The sequence below is a fragment of the Heterocephalus glaber genome, unplaced genomic scaffold (genome assembly GCF_053883595.1).
Source record: "Heterocephalus glaber isolate CG9 unplaced genomic scaffold, H.glaber_assembly_v1.0 deba00001553, whole genome shotgun sequence".
Taxonomy (NCBI): domain Eukaryota; kingdom Metazoa; phylum Chordata; class Mammalia; order Rodentia; family Bathyergidae; genus Heterocephalus; species Heterocephalus glaber.
This window is the reverse complement of record NW_028258344.1, coordinates 1-22,167: the sequence shown is the minus strand read 5'-3', so window position 1 is coordinate 22,167 and position 22,167 is coordinate 1. Positions and strand designations below refer to the sequence as shown.

The 22,167-nt window shown below is 37.2% G+C and overlaps 1 long non-coding RNA gene across 2 annotated transcripts; it reads left to right on the top strand.

The window, feature by feature from the left end:
- The first annotated feature begins 167 nt into the window (after positions 1-167).
- LOC147824110 (uncharacterized) lies at positions 168-21,840 on the top strand. Of its 2 annotated transcripts, XR_015442665.1 has the most exons (7): positions 168-1,163; positions 5,633-5,711; positions 6,327-6,447; positions 8,835-8,887; positions 9,854-16,600; positions 17,254-17,354; positions 18,461-19,668. It is a non-coding gene; the product is annotated as an uncharacterized LOC147824110 (long non-coding RNA). The 2 variants fall into 2 exon arrangements; XR_015442666.1 differs by lacking the exon at positions 9,854-16,600 and having other exon boundaries at positions 18,461-21,840.
- The last annotated feature ends 327 nt before the right edge of the window (positions 21,841-22,167 follow it).

The following is a 22,167-nucleotide window of genomic DNA, read 5'->3' as shown; positions in this document are numbered from 1 at the left end:
CCAGGGGTTAGCGCAATGGTGCCACACCTTCCTGGCAAGAGCAAGGTCCTGAGTTCAATTCTTGGTACCAAAAAAAAAACAACAAAAAAAAAACAATGGTTAAAAAATGTCAAAGGTTCTCAGAAAGAATAAAAAAATTCAAAAGGAAAAATTATATAAAGCTTTGGTTGAGTGTCACAGGGTAGAGAACTCACAAGACTCTCACTGTGCATGTGTGTGTAATAGTGTGTAATATTTTTAAGGGGAAACCAATAATTATCAAGTCATGTATGAAATCCTCAATTAATTATAGAAGAGATAAGAAACTCCCTCCCTCTGATAAAATTAACTCATAGATGCACTACAAATATCTGAAAGATTAATAAAAATTTTTGAAGTAGCGGTGCATGGTAGAAGTCCTGATGGTGAGGATAACATTGAAATTAGGATGTAAGTCCAACACGACTATTTTAAATGTTTTAAAAGCACTACAAACATTAAAAACCAGCAGTTTGCCATACTAATAAATGCCTGGAAGCGCACAGACACCACTTTGAGCACCTCTTGTAATGGTAGAGGCCAAAGGTAACTTACATTAATCTCACAATGTCTCAATAAATTGAGTATTAAAATATTTATATGGTTTTTTTCTGAAGTATGTATACATTATTTTTGGTGGACTATATGTGAAAACATCATGTTGTACACTTTAAATATGTATAATACAAACATGAGTGTTTCTAAGAACTTTTACTTGTGATTGAAACATTTTAACTATGTGAAAGACATTTAAAAATACACATGTATATGCAATTCCAGTATCTCAGTGACATAATTTCTCATTTGTTTGAAATCTTTTAATATTTTTATCCATATGAACATATTGCTAAGTTGATAAAACTATATTTTATGCACTCATACATTTTACAGATTTTGTAACAATAATTTGGAACCATGCCTCCTTTTTCACTTTTTTGTAGAATTTTTAAGAGCTGTGTTACATCCACTGTATTTGTATATTGCATATTTTAGTTAATCATTTTCTTATTACTAGATGCCAGTGCTATTTTTTGAAATTATAAATAACTCTGCTCTATGCCACACAGAGGGGTGCCTATAATCCTAGAATCAAGAGGCTGAGACAGGAGGATTTTAGAGAGTGCAGCGCCAGTCTGAGCGACACAGTAAGTATAAGGCCATTTTAGATTACATCACAAGATCCTATCTCAAAAAACAAAGCAAAGAGGGCCAGGGATTTAGCTCAGTGGTTTCTCCACCTGCTGTGCAAGCACAAGGACCCGAGTTCAATCCTTGGTACCAAAACAAAACAAAACCAAACCAATCCAACTTCCCAGGTTAATTTGGGCCAGGGATTTAGCTCAGTGGTTTTGCCACCTGCTACGCAAGCACAAGGACCAGAGTTCGATCACCAGTACCAAAAAGAAAAAAAAAAGCAAAGAAACAAAAGCTAAGTCTGCTTTGAGTATATTTTTGTATATGGATTTTTCTCCTTTAAAATTTTCATACTTCTTTTATTCCAAGGTATACATATTCTTTTATTGTGTATCAAGTAATATTTTAGTATATTTGGTTTTTCCTTTTTAAACATTATTGAATTGATATTAAATTCTAAAGTTGAAACTTAGAATTGGAGAAATAGAGCAATCCTAAATATAAATTTGGAATAGGGGGCTTCCTAAGTCAAACAAGTTTATGATACTTGATAAGTATATTCAAAATGTCTCCTTAAACTGTTTTGCCAGTAACATCAGCATGGGTGTGTGCTGCAGTTTTTCTATAGCTTTTCCAACATATGTATTTTCCTGATTTTTAATAGTTTTAATAGATGTCAATTATTTCCTTATTATTATTTGACTTAATTTAACTAGTTTACTCTATGTGAAAAAGCTATGGATGTAAAGAGAACAAAAGACAAAATTTGAAGTCATTTAAAAAATCAGATACAAACACTTTGATGTTTAGTCAGTAACTTTGTGGAGAAAAAGTCAGAGTTCTTGGCTCTTATCTTTCCATATGTTATGTCTGTTCCTCTGCTACATACAAAACTGGAAGAATTCTGGACAACTGCTTTATAAAATCAAACTTTAGCTAAATGAACCATTAAGAATCATCTGGTTAGGGACCAGGGATTTAGCTCAGTGGTTCCACTCCCTGCCTTGCAAGCACAAGGTCCCAAGTTTGATCTCCAGTACTAAAAAAAAAAAAAAAAAAAAAAAAGAATCATCTGGTTAAACCCTTCATTTTAATAAGATTAAATAAAAACCCATTGAGATTCAAATTATTCAAGATTTTTCAATTAGTAGGTGCCAGGGTGCAATTTAAGACAAAGGTTCCAGACCTTTCTATCAGGCATGCTGCCTTTCTGATGCAAATTCCATCTGGGGGCTAATCATGTACCTACAGTTGTCCTTGACATTTAGGCTGAGAAGTGTAAAATTTAGGCTTAGTATACTAATTCTTACTAAATCAAATAAGAGAATGAATTTCTGTGGTCTTGGACTTATGAGTATAAAGCCAAACCTATATCTGAATAGGTTGCACAAAATGAGAAGCACATTTCATGAACTGTCTCTAATAGGCTTATGCAAAGGATTCTGCAGAAGGTGTCTTAAGCATAGTAATTCCAATGGCAGGTGATTAAATCCTCTGGAAGACTGAATCATCATGATCTTGATTTTTTTCTTGCTATTGATTGTCTTGTTACCTATTCAATATGTTTGTTCACCATTTCTAGACCAAATGAGGAACTGAATTTTACAACTGAAGAAAAGCACCCGTTTATCGTATCACCTTTATCATTGCATTTTCAATCTTTCTGGTTTATAAAATGTTCCCACAACCAGTAACACGAGTCTCAGACTTTAACAATCTTTGACAGCAGAAGGTATACTTCAGATTCGAGCCCAGCTTCCATGGTGTAAGCTCAAGTCAGCAAAACTGCAGAAAACTGTCCTTCCTCAAATTATTTCCCTGTTTCTGATGTCCCCAGGTTAGTGCTTAATGAATATTCAGGCCCAGTCACTTTTGACCCCTGCCTTTTCATCTTTCTTCTGGGCAGTAATGCTGCTGGATATCACTGTCTTCCCCTGATGACCACTGATGAGTCATCCTATTATGGTCTCCAAGTAAGGTCATTCCTTCTCCAAATTCCTCATATCTAAAATGTGTTAAAATCATCCACTTTATTTTGAAAATCAAGGAAAAGAAACTTAAAACAGAATAATTTACAACAGCCAGGAGAATTAGATAGGTTTAGAACTGACACATCCAAACTGAAACTATGAAACCCTGCCTCATTCCCACATCCATCCTATGGTAGGGAGGCAGATCAGGGAGGCAAGAGACAGGCGACTCTGGGTACCTCCCTACTTTGGGACTGAGGTCCAATTTTTCCTACCTTAGAGAAGGAAGTTCTCCAAACTGTCTCAACCTGGGCCTGGCATTGTTTTACTGCCCTGGAATGTGTTCTTCCCATGATGACTGACAAAAGAAACATCCATTCTCTTGGGGGTAGTGGAAATCCTGTATTTGCTTCACAGCTTACACAAGATAATCACAATAGTAGGTTGTATATATTCTGAAGTTTGGGCTATACATTCTTAAATTTATGCCTTTACAGGAAAAGAAGTCGTACTCCCTATTGGGTTATCTTGTTCTTTGGGAGCTGTTTTACAACTTTGTAAATGATTTATAATAGATAGAAATGCAAAGCATTTATTGTTTATAAACACCAAATTATTTCCTGTCTGACAGAGGAGAGAAGCTTAGTCTCTCTCTCCTATGATGGAAAAGCCAATCTTGCCTCAATTTGCACATTCATTTCACTGTTTTTCCCCTATACATTGGACCCTCAAGGTACGACTGGCCTGACATACGAACAACTTGGGTTAATTAGGTTAATGGACCTAAGTCTGCCTTTTGTTATCTATAGTGTGCACCCAGGTAAATATTCAGATCTCAGCTGTATTGACTTACAACCAACTTGAGTTACAACCAGTCCTTGGAAACCGATTGAGTTTGTAAATCAAGAGTCCACTGTATTTGTGTCCATTCATTGTTTTTTTTTTTTTTTTTGGTACCAGGGATCGAACTTGAGTCCTTGCACTTGTGCAGCAGGCAGCAAAACCACTGAGCTAAATCCCTGGCCCTTGTGTCTATTCTTTGGATTCTCTTTTAAACTGGTTAATACCTTAACATTTTTCAAATTAATGAGCAGAGTAAAATCTTTAACGAATGTTTATTTTTGTATAGGAGAATCATGATTTTATCATTTAAAAATTATCTTTTAACACCATGTATGAGATCCTAAAATATGGTTACTCTTTGCTACCTTAAATCTAGTTTAATTCTCATTATATTTTCCTATCAATATGAAGAATACAAAGGGTCCAATTTGTGGGTATTGTCTCCTCGCATAATACACAGTACACATGCCCATAAACACAACCCCCCCAAATAAGCAATAATGGTTATCCATAAAACAGTTGAAAATCCATGTGTAAGAAGCAAACATTCTCTAGTGCATGGAAGACACAGTTCTGATGATCCATCAGGCAGAATGTGTACTGTCTCAGCTTGAATGGTCTATTTGGGTTACTTCCCCATTTTCAGGAGTCCTTCAGGAATGTAGAATAGATGGTTTCTATTTATACCACGGATTTTTCTTGGCACTGTTAACATTTTGGACCAGACGCTTCTTCAATGTGGGAGCAGTCCTGTGCACTGTGGGAAGCTTAGAAGCTTTGCTGGCCTCTACCCATTAGATGGCAGTGTCACATCCCCCAAATGGCTCCAGACACTGCCCTGGCCAAAATTGCTCCACTTGAGAATCCCTGATGTATTTTATGAAAGGACACACAAAATAACTTATCCTATAGAAGAGGGAGGGTCTCTCCAAAGACGTCTGTATACTCAATTAACATATATCAGCATGGATGGGTCTCAGTGGTAATGTTGTGTGATCACAGCAAGTTACAGAATGATTTGAACAGCATGACCATATTTATGTAAATTTTAAAATCACAAAACTTACAGTGTATATTGCTTATAGGGCCATGGATGTGGGGTGAAAATCATAAAACCGTGAACATGAATAGACACCAATTTAATGAGTTTCATTGTGTTTGGGAAAACAGGAAGGAAATTAGGATAGGTTATGTTTAAAAGAAAAGTCAGCTCTTTCTATAATGTTTTTCTCACTTTCAAAATAGGTCAAAAACACTAGTGCAAATGTTACCTTTTTTGATCCGGCTAACTTATATGGAGACATTGTTATTCTACAAACTTTATTTTACAGAAAAAATCCATAAAAAGATATGAAACATGAAGCTTAAATTTTATATAGTACTTTGATGCTGTTATTTTTCAATCATCTGTTTTATATTGTTCATATAACTGCCTTCCTAATTAAGAGTAGCTTTGAGTTGGCAGTATTTTATACAGCAATTTTCTGGTTCAGACTCTAATGACAACCATAATATAAATGTTCTCACCTTATATTTGTGGAGTGCTTTATCTTTTCTCAGTACTCTTACATCTGTCTTCTCATTTTGTGTTCACAATTTCTTTCACCAACAATCTTAGTTTCAAATATATTCACCATGTTAATGCAGGTTTCATTTTTCTATTGCAGTTACCTTAAGTTTGGGTTACTGACCCTGAGATACCAGATCCCCGGGCAGTTTACTTAGGAAGTGACCCACAAAACACTGGTAGGTAAAGTGAGACAGGGAGAGAAAGAAGTTAAGAGGCAGCGCGTGTAGAGCAGCTTACTGTTTAGGGCTATTGAGGCTCAATTTGACTCCTTTGTGTAAACTCCTGTGGATGGCTTTCACAATAGAAAGACACAGTGAGTCATTTGTGATAGAAGTTGGCAAAACCAGAAGTACTTATTATCAAGCCCTTTACAAGCATAGTTGGCTAACCTGTGCTCTAGAGCATAAAACTGGGGAAGCATCCATATTTTCAAGAGTTCTGAGAGTTTCCAGTGTGAAGAAATGTGCAAGAAGGAAAATATCCATAAACATTTCATTTTTAAAGAAGTAGGTTAGGGACAAAATAGTACTTCTATAAGAACAAATATTGATCATTTGCCCTAAAAAATGATCAAGATCCAAGCAGACACTTGAGACAGTTATAACTCTACTATGGAATGTGTTGGAAACAGTTCAGGCTTAGGAAATAGTGATCATTCATTGTGCCAAACATCAACTAATTAAAGATTATGGTAGTAATTAGCCAAGACTATGTTCAGTCTGGGAACAGGAAGAGATAGTGGTTGCCAATAATGACTGCAGAAAACTAACGAAGCTTACCTGTCATTCCAGGAGAGGAGAAAACAAAAACAACAAAACTAAAATCCGTGAATGAAAGGGAATATGTAGTGTTCCCTTCCTGTGTCCTCAGGGTGATAAGGAAGACCAGAGAAGGAAAATCTACCTACTGCAGGTAGGTTTAGAAGGTATCTAAAAGTGATAGCTATTTTTGTTAAATTAATAGACTGGTTTTTAGAATTTAGTTTTACATAAATTTGAGTCAATAGTACAGGGTTCCCATAGATTTTCTTTTCCACAGTTTCCCTTAATATTAACATCTTGCATTAGTGTGGTACATTTGATACAGTTAAGGAACCAACACTTTTATATGTTTTATTAAGTAAAGACTATAGTTTACATTAAGGTTCACTCTGTGTTGTGTAATTCTATGAATTTTGACAAATACATAATGTTATATATCCATCCTAATAGTATTGTATGGAATAATTTCTTTATGCTAAAACTTCCCTGTTCTTCATATATTTACACCTCCCCTCCCATTTGCCCCCAAACCTAATAACCTAATAACCTGGTGACACCTGATGCTTTCTAGTGTATGCCTATATCTATATCTACATCTACATCTATATATGTGTCCTCGCACTGCAAGGAATTGAACACAGGTCCTCCAGCATGGTAGGCAGTGCTCTACCACTGAGCTCTAAGCTCACTCCCTAGCCCAAGTGCCTCTAATTTTGCCTTTTCCAGATGTCATTCAGTTGGAGTAATACAGAAGGGAAGATTTTTAGGCCAAATACTTTCAATTAGGAATATGTACGGAAGCCTTCTCCATGCATCTCACCACCCCCTTACTGGAAGTTGAATACAGGAAGCACTGAACTTCATTCTTAACCCTTTTCAATTTTATTTTGAGATCTGATCTCACCAAGTTACCCAAGATGGTCTCGAACATGTGGTCTTCTTGCCACATCCTTCTAGGTACCTGAAGTTAACAGCATGTGCCACCACACCTGGCTTCTTTGTGTGTATATTTCCTTTTGTTTTGTTGCTGATATTCAGTCCTGGAGATTGAACCCAAGACCTTGGACATACTAGGCAGGCAGGCTACCACTACACTACATACCAGCCCCTCTTTTGATGTTGTTATTGCTTTTTTCATTGCTTCATAATATTCCATTGTATGAATGTACTAATGTTTGTTCATCTGCTCACTTATTGATATCATTTGGTTGTTTCTAGTTTCTGGCGTTTTGTTTCTCCTATATATTTTGTAGATTGTATCTTGCAGGGAATTGGTCCATTTCATTTAAATGATCAAATTTGTGACATAGTGTAGCTGACCCACCCCACTGGCCATGTCAAGCCTTCTACTGGGACCTAGACCTGGTACTTTGTTCTTCTTGACCTGGGGGCAAGCAAGGAGGAATGACAAAGAGACGTGACTCAGTTTAACTTTGGGCATCCAGGGGGCTCTTGCCTCTTAGGAGCCCCAGCATCTGGCTCATCTTGCATTTATTCACCTAAACACCGGTACAAGCAATCAAAGTAGCACAAGGTTCATCTGCTTTCCAATATCCACTAGTACATACTCTGGTAAACAACTTAATCTTAGGTGTTCTAGCTTTTCCCTGGAACCCGCAATATGGAGTCTCCCTGAGTGCAGCCTTTTTCCTTTGTGCTCAGAGAGGCCAGTTAGGCCTCACTTCTCTGGTCTCTGACAGCATAGAGTTGTTCAGAATACTGTTAATTATCTTCTTCATTTCCACGAGCTCAGTATTGATGTCCTCTCTTGTTTGTGATATTAGTAATTGACCTCTTTCTCTCTTTGTCTTGATGAGCCTGGTTAGGATTTATCGATTTCATTCATCTTCAAAGAACCATATTCTGCTTTTAGCAATATTTTAAATTTTTTTTATTTTTCAATTTTATTGATTTATGCAATAATTTTTATTGTTTTTTTCTTTTGCTTGCATTCATTTTATTTATTTCTTTATTTGGGTACCGGGGATCGAACTTGGGACCTTGCACTTGTGAGGCAGGTGGCGGAACCGCTGAGCTCAATCCCTGGCCCTTGCATTCATTTTATATTGCTCTCATTTGTGTAGCTTCCTAAAGGGGAAGCTTAGATTACTGTTTCTTTTTTTCTAATACTATGCTTTCAATGTTATCAATTTTCCTGTATGCACTGGTTTTGCTGCATTCAACATATTTTGATAATTTGTGTTCTCATCATTTACTTTAAAATAGTTTAAAGTTTCTTGAGACTCTCCTGATAAATGTTACTTGGAAGTGTGTTACAGTCTAAATATTTTGGGAATTTTCTAGCTATGTTTCTATTATTGATATTTAGCTTAATTTCACTGTAGTACAAGAACAAACTATGATTTGTTAACATCCGTCCTGTGGCCTAGAATGGGGTCTGTCTTAGTAAATGTTCCATGTGAGCTTCAAGAGAATGTGCTCTGCTTTGTTGGATGAAGTATTTATTAAATGTCAGTTACATCCAATGAACAGATGGTGGCCTTTCATTCAACTATGCACTTCCATTTTTTCTTTCAGCTGCATCTATCAATTACTGATTGAAGAGTGTTGAAGTTTCCAACTATAATAAGGTATGTGTCTATTTCTTCTGGTAGCTCTAATGGTCTTTTTTTCCCACATATTTTGTTAATCCGTTGTTCAGGGGCATATATGTTAAGATTTACAATGCTTCTTGGAGAGCTCACTCCATTTATCATTATCTATCACAATTCTTTATCCCTGATTATTTCTTGAAGTCTGCTTTGTCTGAAATTGATATTGCTAGTTCAGATTTAATTTGGTTGTGTTGCCATGGTATATCATCTTTCTCTATCCTTCCACTTTTAATTATATCAAATGGAATTATGTAGGATAGAAAAGCTATACTTGAACTTTTTTCAAAAGTATACTCTGACAGTCTTTACATTTAAATTGATATATTTAGGTAATTCAGATTAACAATAATCATTGATATAGTTCAGTTAATCTCTACCATGCTTGTGTTTTCTAGTCATGACAGTTTTTCATTTCTTTAAAAATCTTCCCTCATTTTTCTTTTTGTGCTTTGTTAATTTTTTAATTATAAGCTGATTTATTGGTACATTTTAGGTATACAATTCATTTCCATTTATCATTGGGTGTTTGTACCTGTACATGACGTATCTTGGTTCTTATTTTTTTCCCCATTGCCTGTGGTGCCCTTCACCCCCCTTCCCTATTTTCATAGACATCACTTCTGTTTATGTTTTCTTTTCTCATAGTTTTTCCTTTCTCCCTTTTCCTTTTCCCTTCCCCTCCCTTCACCCCTTTGTTTTTGGACCTTTTTTCCTATTTCAAATTATCAATTATTCATTTTAATCATCTTAACCCTTTTTTACACTATCAGTTTCTCACACTAGTGAAACTATTTGGTATTTACACGTGTGTGTCCTATTTATTTCAGTTAAGAGTATGGCCTTGATATGCATCCATTTAGCTATAAACGACTCTAGTTTTTCATTCTTTATGGCTGAGTAGTACTCCATTTGATTAAAAAACCCCACCTTTTCTTTATCCAGGTTCCAGTTGATGGCCACTTGGGCTGCTTCCAAACTTTAGCTATTACAAACTGTGCCGCTATGAACATGGGGACAAATATATCACTGTGGTATGATTCTTTTAATTCTTTGGGGAAGATAACCAGCAGGGGAATAGCTGGGTCACATGGGACCTCTAGCCCTAGTTCTTTGAAGTATCTCCATACTGACTTCCACAGCAGTTGCACCAGTCTACACTCCCAGCCTCAATGGAGAAGGGTTCCTTTCTCCTCACAACCCTGCCAGCGATTGTGATTGGATGATTTCTTGATAGCAGCCATTCTTTGTGGTGTGAGGTGGAATCTCAGTGTTGTTTTCATCTGCATCTCTTGAATGATGAGTGATGTCGAACATTTTTTCATATATTGGTTTGCTGCTTTTACTTCTTTGAGAAATGTCTGTTCCCTTCAGGTGCCCATGTTTGAATTGGGTCTTTGAATCTGGAGGGTCAGATTCTTTTCAGTTCTTTATATATTCTAGAGAGCAGTCCTTCTGTCATTTTTCTTGCCTTGTTTCTTTAATGAATACATTTTCTCTCTTCACTTAGCATAGCAATTATACCTTTTACAAATGTTTGTGTGGGGCAAGGATTTAGCTGAGTGGTTTTGCCGCCTGCTGCGCAAGTGCAAGGACCAGAGTTCAATCCCCAGTACCAAAAAGAAATATTAAATAAATAAAAATTTTAAAAAAAGTTAGTGCTTGTCATAGAGTTTGCAATATATATTTACAGCTTATCTAAGACCACCAAGTCTAACTTGTTAGTTTCAAATAACAGTATACTGCTTCTCTGCTAACATAGGTACCTTACAGTGGAGCATTCTCAATTCCCCCGTGCTACTGCTCCCTATGCCAGTGGTGGCAAGCCTATGGCACTTGCGCTGCAGCAGGCTGTTTGTATCACTGAAAGCTATAAAAGTTTCACCATCCCTGCCACTGTTGCTGTCACCGATTCCACTCATTCGTAAATTATATGCACCCAATATAGTGTTGCTACTATTACTTTGAGCAGTTATCTAATAGAGTAAGAATAAAATGTTCTATTTTACCTTTCTTTATTCCTCTCCAATGCCCTTTCTTTCTCCCTTCCCTTGTTACTGTCCACCTCTCCCCACCTCTTTCCTGCCCCTCTCCTGTCTTTCTTCCTTCTACCTTCCTTAATTCCTTCTTTCCTTTCTGCTTCCTTGGTCTCTTTCTTGTCATATTTGATTTCTATCTCTAAAGAACTTATTGGAACATTTCTTGTCTAGCATATCTGTTGGCATTACATTTCTTCAGTGGTTATTTGAAAAAGACATTTTTCTTTATGTCAGAAATAAAGTTTGGCGTACAAAGAATTTTAGCATTGTACGGATGGGTTATTTGTTTCAACACCTTACATATTTTCCTGCATTCTCTTCTTGCTTACATGATTTCTGAGAATGCTGGTGTAATTCTTACCTTTGTCTTTCCGTAGGTAAGGTCTTATCTCCCTGCTTTTTACAAGATTTTCTTTGTTTTTGATTTTTACACATTGAATTTGATACGTGTACTTATAATTTTTTCTGTATTTACCTTGCTTATTGTTGTAAACGTTCTTGAACCTGAGATTTGGTGTGTGTCCTTCATTTTAGAAAATTCTGAGCTACTATTACTTCAGTTATTTTGTATGTTCTTCTCTTCTTCTAGAGTTCCCATTATGGGCATGTTATGCCTTTTGTAATTGTCCCACAATTCTTGAATGTCCTGGGTTTTTTTTTTTATTCTTTTGTTTTCTCTTTGTCTTTCAGCCTAGGGAGTTTCTATTGACTTATCATCCAGCTCACTGATCTTTTCCCCAGTCATTTCTAACCTGATCATCCTTCAAGGCATTCTTCATTTCTGCCACAATGTTTTTTTGTATCTTCCGTTCCCTTTTGATTGTTTGTGAGAGGCTCTATTTCTGTTTGATTATGTTACTGAACTGTTCTTTTTTATAGGTATTAATTTTAGGGTATAGTAGTTTTTAAAAAGGCTGGTTTTCATTGCGGGATTTTCATACAGGCCTATAACATATTTTGATCATATCTAGCCCCCTATTACCCTGCCTCACACCTGCTTCTTCCTCTTCTTTATTCCCTTTCTCTGGTCAAGTAGTGTCCCTCCTGCTTTCATGTCCATTTTTAAAAAATCCATGTACTTATCTTTCTCAGTCTGGCTTATTTCACTTATTGTGATGGTCTTTATTTCCATCCGTTTACCACAAATGACTTAATTTTGTTTCTTCTATGGCTGAATAACACTCCATTGTTTGTACATATCATATTTTCTTCAACCATTTATCCGTTTTCATCTAGCCTGATTCCATATCTTGGCTATTTTGAATTTGTGCCACAATAAACCATGATATACAAGTTTCTCTGTAGCATACTGACTGCAATTCTTCTGTTCCACATGTGTTCTTAAATGTTTTCTACTTTTTCCATTGTCTCTTGCTCTGATCCAATTCTACTCATTGCCATTTGATTCTGGAACCATCTGTAATTCACAATTTAATTGTTTAGCCCTCCATAAAACTGCCTCTTAGTCCAGATGCCAGCAGCAAGTGTAGTCCCCATATTTCCTATGCTTCTGACTGACAAGCTATAAATTTTGAAGTCCCAACAACCATTCCAATTTTGATAATTCACTCTAATTATTCACAGAACACATTAAAAATGCAGTACTGCTGGGGCTTTAGCTCAGTGGTTCTACCGCCAGGCTCAAAAGTGCAGCTTCCTGAAAATGCTGTTCTTACAGATACAGTTTTATTATGAAGGAAACACACAGGAAAAGTTCTGGAAGACCCGGGATTCAGTGCTCTTGTATCATTTCTATGGAATCTGGATGTAGCATTGTGTGTGCACTGCAGTGTGTTCATCATTTGGGATGCTCCACTCAGTGTCCAGAGTTTTCGTATGGGCTGTCATCACACAGGCATGACTGTGTAAACCACTGGGCATGTGACTGAGTTCAATCTTCAGTGCTTTCTCCTTCATGGAGGTCAGACTGGCCCAGGATTCCAGCCTTCTAATCATGAGTTTGGTCTCTCTAATGACCAGCCCTGATCCTGAAGCTAATTAGGAATCTACTGTGAGTCATTTTATTAAGATCAACAGTAACACAAACATGCCCATAACTCAGGAAGTTCCAAGGGATTTTGAAATTCTTTGCCAGGAATGGGATCAAAGACCAAATAAATTCTTTAGCATACCATAAAACCTTTAATATATCAATCACAGTTGTTGTAAGCTTCTTATCTGACAATTTCAAAATCTGTGTTATATCTGAATCCAGTACTGATGCTCATTCTGTTTCTTCAGATCTCATGTTCTTCCTGCCTTTAGTATATCCAAAATTTTGTTGTTGGGCACTGAGTCAGTCAGGCTATCAGTGTAAAGATGATATTAGTCTGGCCAGGACCTGGGTGTTTCCTGTTTAAGGTTTATTATAACTGTGCACCAAAGATTCCATTCTTCTCTAATTTCCCATTGTTTTCCACTTCCATGCTGTCTCCAAGTCTCCTAAGAACCTCTTCTTAAATAGAATGTCTCTCTTAGGTGTCTCATTTGTAACCCACTGTTTTTATGTAGGAGCTCTGTCAGTGTAGGGATAAGATTTTGAGGAAGGGAAGCATTCCACTTTAAAATTATATATCAGTTTTTTTAATGGACTTGAGTTGCCAAGTTGTAGCCATCAGTAACTTTTCTCAACTTTTTTTTCCTATTACACAAGACAGAAAATCTAGAATGACTAACAATGTCTAGTTGCTCTTCCTCTTCATCAGATAAGGCTGTAGCAAAGTAGCTTCCCTTGAGCACAATCTCATTAGAGAAAGTAGAACTGTCTGGGCTTATTTCAAAGTGGTTACTTCTGTTCTTCACTGCTCACAGAAGAGAAGATTGTCTCTCATATTTTACTCACCCCTGGTGGGTCTTCTGAAGGCCAAACCCACACCAGTGTAGGAGGCTCCCTAAAACTGGATACAGTGGATTTTAACTCTGGAGTTAGTCTGAAGTCAGCTTTCAGCAGTTCATCAGTTGCTGTTTATTTTTTCCTACCAGTTTCTATCTCCATATGTCTCTGGTCCCGGTAAACTGTGATTCTCTATATTTGCATGTCTGTCTGGTTTTTGCTGTGGCAGTTTGTGATGTGACCTCAGTGCTCTTACAGATCTAATTAAAGTTGCTGATTTTTAGTTTGTTCAGCTGTTTTTGTATAGTCAGAACAGGAAAGATAATTTCAGAGCTCTTTGTGTGTCAGAGCTAATCAGGAGGCATGACCAGTATGCAACTAGAAGCAGGGGTCTGAAATCCATATGTACTTAGGCCATGGCCCATGGGGACAGGCATATTGATTACTTCCAGTGTCCACTGACTCCTTCATAAAACCAGCTTTTCAGCTAAACTGCATTCTAAAAATTTACTACTTGCTAGGTTACTGGTCAGTTAAATGCAGTCTTCAAAAGAAAGACCTTTTAGTGAAATTTGGTTTTGTGATTTGAACTGGCCTTTTTGTTTCCACTCTGTCCAATCTCAGAGGCCTTTTCAGCTGGTGAATGGGTTTCTCATACATTCTGTGCATTCCTATTACTCTTAATGTATTCTAGAACATGATTTTTCTGGCTTGTAAGCATCTCCAACCCAACTTATGAGTTTTCAGCTCTTTGGATTTAAATCAGAAACATTTTAGTAAGTCTGAGCCCTAGAGACCCACTACTAATAAGACTATCACTAGGATGAATGGATGAAGGGGTGTGTGTGTGTGTGTGTGTGTGTGTGTGTGTGTGTTCAAACCTGTATCAGTGATTTTATAAATTTATACCTATGTTATAAATTTATGTATCTGATTTCTATGCTAGGTCTAGTAATATATATATACACTTATGTAAATCTTTTTGAACAATTATATAATAAGAATTATTTAATACCTATCTTTGTAAGCACATTTATAAACTTTTGACGAGATTTGTAAGTTCCTAACCAGCATTAATATAATATTAAGAAATTTGTAATAAAAGTGTCTGACATCTCTTTTCATAAAATATATGACAGTTTAGAAAAATAGTGTATTTTAATGCATATGTGGAGCAAACTGACATATTCTTTCATCTACAAAAGTTGCAAGAAGTTCTTGAGAAACAAAAAGATTGAGTTGTCAGTATTCATAGTGCTTCTCCCTGTTCATTTATTACTTTGTGCACCAGCATATTCTGGTAAATGCTTAATAACTGGTTCTCCCAAAAGAAATGCCCCAAGTGTGGAATCTATTAACTTCTTTAGTGCAAATACCCCCATAATGGTCAATTCCAGGGCTGTGTAACACTGAGTAGCAGAGGCATGCACTAATCAGATCTCATTAGGTCCTAAGGACTGACTGGAGCATTTGCTGCCTGTAAACAGGAGACAAAGGATTGTTAGGGGCATCATAACTGTCTGAGAGTGTTGGGAGCAATGCTACATAATACTAGGGAAAAATCATTTGAGTAGGCCTAGTTCTCCTGCCTACAGCCCAGCTAGGACATTCCAGACATAATTGCATTTTGGCCTCTGGTCACAACTGAGACCTCAGTGATCCCCCCAGATGCTGCAATCTCCAGGACAAAACCACACCTGTGAGAGATGCCAGGGAGGAACCAAATCTTCATCTGCATAATTCCTCATTGTTCTTAGATTCCCACTGCCCCCCAGCTTTTTGTTACACCTTGTTTATCCCAATGTGAAGTACTGAACTCTATTTTTCACTTGTTACATTTGTTTCCCCATGTACTGAATAAAAGGTGCTGGAAGCTAGAGGGTTTTTGTCTTTGCCACCCAGAGCAGCACTGATCAGACCCAAAGCTCAGCTTCTTCTCAGTCTCATTTGTCTACCTTTCCTGTAATTCTCTGTGTGCTGCCATGGCTCACAGGTGACTAGGACTTACTGCAGAGGTTCTGGTAATGTCCCCTTCTCCTGTTCTCTACATGAGAGTGTCCATATTTTATAAAGATGAGGGGAAAGTCAGAGGTTGGGGCTGGTGAGGCTTCTCAGTGATTTTTCATGGAGATTTTGCTGGTTTTTGAGTGACAATGTGGGCTTTAAAAATATATGGACCACTTCATTTTCAGATACCTAGGCAATCAAGGTGATATTTGTGTTATCATGCTTTTTGTGTGTCAGGTAGGAAAAAAATTGTCAGTTGGGAAATAATGCTGTTTTTTTATTCCTTAGCATTTAGACTTTAAATATAATGACTTTAGTAATAATCCTATTAATAACTATATGTGTCTTGGTAAGATATACTATTTTTTCCACAGTATTGACCATTTACTCATTGAAGGTGTTATCTGAAGAGAATATGATGACTCTGAGAATGTTGCTGGTACTGAAGTTTTGATGGGATCCAAAGAGTGTTAATGGTTCCCTAATGATGAAAGTGGACCAAGGTTATTTGTTGGTATCTTGATAGAACAGACTGTGTCCTTAAATGTATTTATCACATGGATCTACTTAGGTTCCAGTCAAGACATCACTGTGTACATACATGTTTATTAACGGAGCTTTCCAGGTATCCAGGCAAGTGATAAGGAAGGATAGTTAACACCCTTGACTAACACTGAGAAACCATGAAATTAGAACTGTGACACTGGAACTTGTGTTCTCAAGTCTTTTGCTCTCCCATCAAGCTCTTTCCAAGTGCACAGAGATGAGCTGCTGTTACATTTCTCATTAAAGATGTTGTTTCCAGACATCAAGGTAGTTAATGATACTGTTGAAATTCTTCTACTGAAATTGTGTTTGGTATGTGTGCAGATGAAATAATGGCCAGCTTAAGTGGGAATACTCAGCTTAACTGAGGGTGATTCCACATGTGGGTGACCCACCTAAGGATTGTTGCCAGAACTGCATAAAAGGAGGATAGGAGGGGAGGAATGCTGGCTGCTGATTTCCCAGGAGAAGCTTCGTTGGAACTGGAACTCAGTGGCTTTTCTTGCTGTTGCTCCCTCAGTGGGTGGGGGGTTGCTGGTCTTTGCCTTTGTCTTGAGTGTCACTCCCTGGTTCCAGTGCAGATCCCTCAGTGTTCTGGCACAGATTATTCACCCTGCCGGCATAGACTTTTGAGCTTCTACCACTGGCCCTTGGGCCTTTTGGTGCAGATTCTTGATATGAACTTGCATGAGACATTGCTGAGGTCTGTAGGCCTCTGGCTGGACTCATGTGGAATATTATGTGGAAAGATCTATTGCACTTTTCTGGGTTTGACTTTTTGGGGGAATATTGTAAGACAGTCCTATAAATTTGTATATCCTGTGGTAAATCTGTTTCCTTGGAAACACCGACTAGAACAGTATGTTTATAGGTAAAAAATAAATTTGTAACAGTAAACATGGATTTTTCTTTATTTGCAGGTATAGACATGCAATAAGATGTGCACCAAACACTGGGATTTTTAGATTTCTGTCAAGACCTTATAGTAACCCTTTCAACTGTTGGTCAGCACACCATGTAGGTAGGTGGTTTCATGTAGATTCTGATGTAGGCCCAGACCACAGCACAGCTTGGCAATCTTACTGGTTTTACCTTCTCAAGTATTCTTAAAGATGTATTTTCTAAAGCCTTTGCAGATTTGTATCATGAGATCACAGTTAATCTAACATCAGCCTTTAATGGTAGGCATTGCTTTTATGCAAACAAGTGCTGATGTAGACCAAAACTAAAGCACAGACCACCTGATCTTCAGATCACATGAGGCAAGTGGTTATGGTTTCTCTACCACTTGCCATCATGATTTCTTTGGCAGTATTCAGGTGAGGAATAATAACATCCTTAGGAACACTTGAAACCATGCAGTTTCTTTTCTGTATTTCAGAGAGAACGTGTAACCCTGTAAGGAGGTTGCACATATCCAAGTATTTATCACATAGTCCCAACTATAGTAATCATAGGAACTAGGCAGATATTCCATGAAGAAATATTGTCTTATCTGACATTATCCTTGACCTTGGAGAACCACAAGAATCCAGGTAGAGTCCTGTGATCATGGATGTAATAGAAGCTATTCAACAGTTCCTGGTAGGTTGTGTCTTGATTCCTGTCAAGGGTTAACAGTGAACTTAAAAAGTTCATTATCAGGAGATATTTCTGTATTAGAGTAAATATTTTCATGTACAACACATGCCAGACCAACCAGTAGATCATCAAATATCTGGGTCAGTGATGTTTGTTTCCCTACAATTTTTATCATATGATTAAAAAAATGTAAGTATGTAGATAAAGAATGCAGTATTTCATATTCTAGAAATGATATTATTGCATTATCTTACATTTAGAGAGAATTTACCCTGGGAATTTCAAATCACTTTCATGTACTCAGGTTATTATTATGCATTTATGCATCATGGTAGTTAACAAGTTAAATATTAGCAGTCATGAGATAATGAGGTTTGGAACAATGATGTTCATCATAAAATAATCAAGAATACAAGTAGAGTTGATGAGTCCAGGTAGAAATGAAATCTTGCAATAATGACAATAAAGAAAGTTATTTGAAGGGTCCCAGTAGAAAAGTCTTACCATACATATACTTGTCTCCCATGTTTTTACATTTCCATGCAGATACGGTGGTAATTCTCATGATGACAACAGTGGCAATTTGTTGAACTCATGGCCATGATGATCAAGAGGGATATTGTAAGTGTGGGGTTCTTACATTTATTTTAGCAAGTTTCCTGTGCATATTTAGTAAAGGAATGATTCTGTTTACCACTGCTAGTAACAAGTAGCTTATTATATAAAGTTTTGATAAACTCTGAATTTAATCCTAGGAGGTGTGGAGGCATATGCAGGGATCCATGTAAGTTATTCAACTGATCCACATTACAGTATTGACCATAATTTTTTCTACAGGTAGCCAACCAAGAGAAAATGGTGTGAAGAACAATATCTCTGACCTTGAAGTTCTAAAGATCTAAGTACTTCAGTTGGTTTCCCTGATGATGGAGGTGACCAAAATTTTAAAGTTGTCCTTTTTTTCTCCCCTCAGGAGAAAGATGATGCGTCCTAAACACACATCTCAAAGTGTTGTCTAAGATTCCAACAGTTATTAAGTTATAGTGATTGAACTTAAGAATGGTAATTTATGAAATGTTATGACTAACCTGGTAATTAAGAAATTGTCCCTACCAAGATGCCAACAGATAACCTTCAGATTTCTTGGTAAAGTGGATGGGATATCTAACACAATGTTACCCTGGCTTTTTGGCAGGTATTCCATTAAGTTTTATCCTAGTGTACAGGTTTGTTGACTTTAAATCATTAGAGGCATTTCTTATTTTTTGGTATTTATATCATGAATGATGCTGTTGAACTCCTGTGGTAACCTCTGCTTAGAACACAGTTCAAAATATGATTTGTCAGTAATGCTTTTTGTAAATATGACATTGTACTATGGAGTTATTTAGAGATTGTGATAGGTTATTGTATAGGGATGCAGGTCATTGACCATATTTCCTATCCCCTAATATTGACCATGGGAATTTTTCTAGTGTTTCTTCCAAACAAGATGGTATTTCTTAGTAGGCTTTTACCTCAGTGTTCAGCTTTAGCCATGTAATTGTGATAAGAATATGATTTGTCATGTTGAACGCCATGACCAAGGGAATGTGTCAATGTCTTCCTTGAATGACATAGGTTCCAAAATCATTTTTCATGATTTGATTTTCAAGTTCCTCTGAAGACACTGTGATTATCCTACCCATGGGAGTGAGTAAAGTCCATAGAGGGTTATGAAGTAAGTGGTGAGGTACCCTAAACCAGATCTTCATCTATAGAGGAAAGGGATGAGGGTGTCCTATTACTAGAGTTAGTGGTCACTGCTCCTATAAGGAATAAGTTTGTCCTTCACAGTTCTAGTAAATATGAGTTTACCCTTTATATGCCATAGGAAAAATTGGTGTTTTAGCAAGGACTGCTGAGGGAGTGATTATGAACTGGTTAATTGAAATTATCGTGGAACTCTAGGACTGCAGTAAGCATAGGTTAATTTCCAGGGTGTGGAGATGACAAAATATGGGCTCTCTGACAATACTGTTTTTATTTGGTGAATCCAAGTATCCTGAGGAGTTTAGCTGTCCTTTAGCAATGGACATTAAAAAGGGAGTGGGCTCATGTCCTGACACAGCACCGTCTATGCCAAACTGGCTTTGTATTTTTTTAGATGCCCTTCAAGAGAACACAGTGATCCAGAAAAGATGGTTGTTGCAGTCACCCTAGTAACAAGGTTAATGATAAAATGGTCATAGTCCAGTGAAGGCTGTTTGATCTTCTATAATCCTGGCAAGTTCCTAACTAGGTGCTCAGATGTTAAGGTCTTGGCTAGTGTATTGGTCTGGGATGATAGTCACTCACTAGTGACATCTCATTTTCAACAATTCATTTTATGACTGTGTTAGGTTTTATTATATTCCCCACTTCTGGTGATACATTTTTTCAAAACATATTATCACCTTAATATTACAAGGATACATCAAATGTCATTGCATCTTTTCTGGAATGTAATAGATGTAATATGCTTGTATTGCTACTGGAGAAGAGATTTATGTAATTTTCACTGAGTCCATCTTTGAAATATTGTCCTTGGAAGGTTTGCATGTATCACTGAAGACAGACAACACTCTCTTACAAGGCTTTATCCATGGAAGCCTGAAAGTATCTAGATAATGTAAGTGGATGCTGAAATGATGAAGTGACATAGGGAATTTGGAGTTGTATAAGTGCAAATGAGACATATACCAAATCAGAAGTCTATGACAAGAGTCCATAGATGGGTGAATACATCACAGCAAGCAAAATAAGTTTGTAAAGTAGAACACGACTGATCTCTCTATAAGTGCTAATGTGGGCATTCACCACATCACAGGAAACCAGATCTTCATATACAGGGATGAGTGATGAGGATGTCCTTGACACTTGTTACTGAGGTTTTGTTACAAGTACTAATGGATGAAATGAGAGACATGATGAAAATATCTAGTGAATGCAATACTGCATTTTGTATGAGACAGAAATGAATATTGAACCTGTACAATTTCAGGGATCCATCGCATCATGGTTGGATGTAGACATGGTGGTGTTATAACACAACAGTAAACATTGAAAAATTTACAGATGGCTCTATTACACATTTGGACATGCCAGAGAATACAATTTACATGGAATTAAGGACTATATTGACACATAGCTGAAGGATGCCTTTCTGTTTCTGGGTGAGGGGCAGAAAGAGTCAGTGACATGGAAGAGCAAGATGAGAGCTAAATGACAGTTTTCTGTAGGTGCTTTCAAGTTAATGGAAGTGATCAGTTGAATGAGTGTGTTGAAAAAACCTTGAACAAACCAAGGAAAGACAAAAGTATAAATTACAGCCCACTGGCACCCATCCAATCTTCAATATCCAGGTGGCTAGCATAAGGGTAATAGCCCAATGAGATGTTGTCATGTACTGGATTCTTATGCTGGGAAGGTCACTGTGACTGTCGAGTTCTGAGCTGACTCCACATTCACACATCAGAGACCTTATTTTCAGATGTGATTTTCATTGTTCATAGTGAAACTCTGAGGTAGTCTCCTTTATTTGGCAAGTGTGAGGTTAAGGGGCTCATTCCTATCAGGGTGTAGAATCAGGTGCTACTGAATCCAGGCCGAAAGTGTGCCTTTAAACTGGCCATTGTAAAGGGGAACAAAAGAGGGAGGGGAGGAGGAGAGGAAAGAAGAAAGAAAAGAAAATAGAAGAAAAAATGGAAACAAAGCTTTTGTAAATAAAGGAGAAAGAGAGAGGTAGAGGGAGGGGAGGAGAATGGGAAAAAAAGAAGAAGAAAGATACATCATGAACAGGTACAAATTCCCTGTGATGAATGCTATCGTTATGTTTACGTGAAATGTACTAATAAATTTTTTGCTTCAAAAAACAACAACAACAACCAAACTAGGCATTGTAGAGAAAAAGCAAGAATTCAGATAATTATCCTAGAGTATTCCCTGAGATACAGATTGTAACAGTTTGTCCGGTGTCTGCTCAGGAGTGTCCCATTTTCTCTTCTCTGGCTTTCAGTGTGCATAAATGAGGGTCCTTGTAGTGGTGATGGACACCTGAGTAATCCCATGATGTGCAGATTGTGCAGATGGAGAAAAAGAAGGGCATAGGATAAAGTAACAGGATGGGTTCTTTCGGGTGTGTGTTTTCTAGACCTCAGACAGAGAACAAGAAAGGCCAGACCCTGGAACCTCACCAGGATCAAATAGCAGCAAGTATGGCCTCCATCACAGCA